General features: G+C 38.0%; 1 non-coding gene across 1 annotated transcript; it reads right to left on the bottom strand.

Annotated features, from left to right (window-relative positions):
• Window positions 1–2765: 2765 nt before the first annotated feature.
• Window positions 2766–2873, bottom strand: LOC148561688 (small nucleolar RNA R71). The gene has a single exon (XR_015886724.1). It is a non-coding gene; the product is annotated as a small nucleolar RNA R71 (small nucleolar RNA).
• Between the last annotated feature and the right edge of the window lie 2081 nt (window positions 2874–4954).

The following is a 4954-nucleotide window of genomic DNA, read 5'->3' as shown; positions in this document are numbered from 1 at the left end:
GGCTGCCATTCCTGAGATCCGGAAAGTCTAAACCTTGTCTGTGGTATTCCAAGTAGGATCTGGGAAGGGATGACTGTGACGAGCTTCAAACTCACGATTGTGGGGCGTGTGACAGACGCAAAAGGATCAATGGATCCTATTCCGACATGATCGAGAACCGACAGCTGATTAGCCGATGTTGTGACAGAGCATCAGGACCATTTTCACTGAGAGGACGGGATGTAGCCATTGACAACGGTGATGCCCAACATAAAGCTTGCCATGGAAAGGAGTATGAATGATTGGAAGAAGGCAATAGGAAAGCAGAGGTTCAAGGGGAACAAAGCATCTTCATACGCTTATCTGAAATCCACCAATGAATTACATAAGTATCTCTATCTTTATTTTATGTTTATTTTCATCACCTTAAACTCCATAATCATTTGAATCCGCCTGACTGAGATTTACAAGATGACCATAGCTTGCTTCAAGCCGACAATCTCCGTGGGATCGACCCTTACTCACGTAAGGTTTATTACTTGGACGACCCAGTGCACTTGCTGGTTAGTTGTGCGGAATTGTGACAAAGTGTGATTCACGTTTGAGAGCACCAAGTCTTTGGCGCCATTGTTGATGATCACAATTTCGTGCACCAAGTTTTTGGCCCCGTTGCCGGGGATTGTTCGAGTTTGGACAACTGACGGTTCATCTTGTTGCTTAGATTAGGTACTTTTCAGAATTTTTAAGAATGAATTTTAAAGTTTCAAGGTGATGTTCTTATCATCACAAAAGCTGATTGATTCTCATCAATTTAGCTATTGAATGTAATGTCCTGCTGAGGCTTGGCCAAACATGTCTAATCTTTTTAGACTGAAGTTTTAGACTAACATTACATGATTCCTGGAATTCTTATTAAAAGTTTTGATTCTCTTTATTTTCTTTTCTATATAATTTTTGAAAAAAATACAAAAAAAATTTTAAAATCATAAAACCAAAAATATTTTATGTTTCTTGTTTGAGTCTATTGTCTAATTTTAAGTTTGGTGTCAATTGCATGTCTTTATCCATCTAATTTTCGAAAATTTATACATATTATTCTTGATTAATCTTCAAGTTGTTCTTGATGATTTCATTACTCTGATCTTTAAATTCTCTTGTTTAGTGTGTTTTGTTGTTTTTCATATGCATTTTTACATTGTTATAGTCCTTAGTATACAAACATTTAAGTTTGGTGTCTTGCATGCATTGTTTACTTGATCTTAGTTGCATTTTTATTATTTCTCATCATCAAAAATTCAAAAAATATTTTTAAACTATGTCTTTTCAAGTTAATAATACTGAGAATTGAAGATTCAGAACAGTCAGTAGAGGAATCAAACAGAAAAAGCTGGGCGTTCAAAACGCCTAGTGAAGAAGGAAAACTAGCGTTTAAACGCCAGCCAGGGTACCTGGCTAGGCGTTTAATGCCCAAAAAGGTAGAGATTTGGGCGTTAAACGCCAGAATGGGCACCATTCTGGACGTTTAATGCCAGGATGACACTAGAGGGAAGATTTTGTTTTTAATTCACATTTTTTTCAAGTTTTCAAAATTTTTCAAAATCAAATCTTTTTCAAATCATATCTTTTCAATCATATCTCTTTCAAAATCAATTTCTTTCCATTTTATATTTATTTTTACTATTTTCAAAAATCCTTGCTTCAATTCAAGATTTACTTCAAATTTTCAAGTTATTACTTGCCTATTAAGAAAGGATCAAATTTTAAATTTTAGAATCATATCTTTTAATTTCTTGTTAGTCAAGTAATCAACTTTAGTTTTAAAACTTTCTTTTTCTAAATTGATTTTCAATCATATCTTTTCAAACACATCTTTTCAATCACATCTTTTTCAAAAATTAATTTTTTCAATCATATCCTTTTCTAATTTCAAAATCTTTTTCAAAAATCACTTTATTTCTTTCCCAATCTTAGGTTTCAAAAATCTCAATCAAATTTTCAAATTTCTTTTTAATTATTTCAAAATCTTTTTAAATTATTTTCGAAAATTCTTCCCCTCTTCTCACATCCTTCTATTTAAGGGACTAAGACTCCTCCTCAAGGTACAATTCGAACTCCCTCCTTCTTTATATGTTCGAATTCTCCTCCATCTACCTCCTCCTTCTATTCTTCTTTTCCTCTGACACCTCAAGGAATCTCTATACTTTGACATAGAGGATTCCTTACTTTCTTGTTCTCTTCTCTTTCATATGAGCAGGAATAAAGATAAAAGCACACTTGTTCAAGCTGATCCTGAACCTGAAAGGACCATGAAGAGAAAGCTAAGAGAAGCTAAAGAACAATTCTCTTTAGAGGCCCTAACAGAGCTCTTCAAAGAAGAAGAAACCATGGCAGCCAAAAACAACAATGCCAACAATGCAAAGAAGGTGCTTGGTGACTTTACTGCACCTACTCCTGATTTCTATGGGAGAAGCATCTCTATCCCTGCCATTGGAGCAAACAACTTTGAGCTTAAGCCTTAATTAGTTTCTCTAATACAACATAATTGCAAGTTTCATGGACTTCCATTGGAAGATCCTCATCAGTTCTTAGCTGAGTTCTTGCAAATCTGTGACACTGTCAAGACCAATGGGGTTAACCCTAAAGTCTACAGACTTATGCTCTTTCCTTTTGCTATAAGAGACAGAGCTAGGACATGGTTAGATTCACAACCTAAAGAAAGCCTGAACTCTTGGGAAAAGCTAGTCAATGCCTTCTTGGCAAAGTTCTTTCCACCTCAAAAATTGAGCAAGCTTAGAGTGGAAGTCCAAACCTTTAGACAGAAGGATGGTGAGTCCCTCTATGAAGCTTGGGAGAGATACAAGCAATTGATCAGAAGGTGCCCTTCTGACATGCTTTCAGAATGGAGCATCATAGGAATCTTCTATGATGGTCTGTCTGAACTATCCAAGATGTCATTGGATAGCTCTGCTGGAGGATCTCTTCATCTGAAGAAGATGCCTGCAGAAGCTCAGGAACTCATTGAAATGGTTGCAAATAACCAATTCATGTACACTTCTGAAAGAAATCCTGTAAATAATGGGACAACTCAGAAGAAAGGAGTTCTTGAGATTGATACTCTGAATGCCATATTGGCTCAGAATAAAATATTGACCCAACAAGTTAATATGATTTCTCAGAGTCTGTCTAGAATGTAAGCAGCAACAGGCAGTACTAAGGAAGCTTCCTCTGAAGAAGAAGCTTATGATTCTGAGAACCCAGCAATGGAAGAGGTGAATTACATGGGAGAACCCTATGGAAACACCTATAATCCTTCATGGAAAAATCATCCAAATCTCTCATGGAAGGATCAATAGAGACCTCAACAAGGTTTCAACAACAATAATGGTGGAAGAAACAAGTTTAGCAATAGCAAGCCTTTTCCATCATCTTCTCAGCAACAGACAGAGAATTCTAAGCAAAACCCCTCCGACTTAACAACCATTGTCTCTGATCTAATCAAAACCACTCAAAGTTTCATGACTGAAACAAGGTCCTCCATTAGAAATTTGGAGGCACAATTAGGTCAGCTGAGTAAGAAAATTACTGAACTCCCTCCTAGCACTCTCCCTAGCAATACAGAAGAGAATCCAAAAAGAGAGTGTAAGGCCATAACCACATCTCACATGGCCGAACATGGAGAGGAGCAAAAAGGAGTGATTCCCACTGAGGAAGACCTCAATGGACGCCCACTGACCTCTATGGAGTTCCCTAATGAGGAACCATGGGAATCTGAGGCTCATACTGAGACCATAGAGATTCCATTAAATCTACTTCTGCCATTCATGAGCTCTGATGAATATTCTTCCTCTGAAGAGGATGAAGATGTTACTGAAGAGCAAGTTGCTAAGTACCTTGGATCAATCATGAAGCTAAATGCCAAGCTATTTGGTAATGAGATTTGGGAGGATGAACCTCCATTGCTCATCAAAGAACTGGATGACTTGACTAGGTAGAGATTACCTCAAAAGAGACAGGACCCTGGAAAGTTCTCAATCCCTTGTACCATAGGCACCATGACCTTTGAGAAGGCTCTGTGTGACCTAGGGTCAAGCATAAACCTTATGCCTCTCTCTGTAATGGAGAAGCTAGGGATCATTGAGGTACAAGCTGCTAGAATCTCACTGGAGATGGCAGACAATTCAAAGAAACAAGCTTATAGACTTGTAGAAGATGTCTTGGTAAAGGTTGAAGACCATTACATTCCTGCTGATTTCATAGTCCTAAAGACTGGGAAGTGTATGGATGAATCCATCATCCTTGGCAGACCCTTCCTAGCCACAGCAAAAGCTGTGATTGATGTTGACAGAGGAGAATTGATCATTCAAGTGAATGGAGACTCCCTTGTGTTTAAAGCTCAAGGATATCCCTCTGTCACGATGGAGATGAAGCATGAAGAGCTTCTCTCAATACAGAGTCAAACAGAGCCCCACAGTCAAACTCTCAGTTTGGTGTTGGGATGCCACAACTAAACTCTAAGTTTGGTGTTGAACCCCCATATTCAAACTCTAAGTTTGGTGTTGGGAGGTTCCAAACATTGCTCTGAACATCTGTGAGGCTCCATGAGAGCCACTGTCAAGCTATTGACATTAAAGAAGCGCTTGTTGGGAGGCAACCCAATTTTTACTTATCTATGTTAAATTTCTATTTTCTTTTGTTATTATATATTTTCTGTAGGTTGATGATCATGTGAAGTCACAAAAACAATTGAAAAAGCAAAAACAAAGTGAAAAACAAAATGAAAAATAGAACACCCTGGAGGAGACAGTTACTGGCGTTTAAACGCCAGTAAAGGTAGCAGAATGGGCGTTAAACGCCCAGTCTGGCACCATTCTGGGCATTTAACGCCAGAAAAGGGTACCAGACTAGCGTTTAACGCCAGGAATGGGCAAGAAGTTGGCGTTAAACGCCAGAAATAGGCAGCAGCCTGGCGTTTAAC

The sequence above is a fragment of the Arachis ipaensis genome, chromosome B6, assembly GCF_059453495.1.
Source record: "Arachis ipaensis isolate K30076 ecotype BB chromosome B6, ASM5945349v1, whole genome shotgun sequence".
NCBI classification, from domain to species: domain Eukaryota; kingdom Viridiplantae; phylum Streptophyta; class Magnoliopsida; order Fabales; family Fabaceae; genus Arachis; species Arachis ipaensis.
The sequence above is the reverse complement of the archived record's forward strand: the minus strand, read 5'-3'. Positions and strand labels throughout refer to the sequence as shown.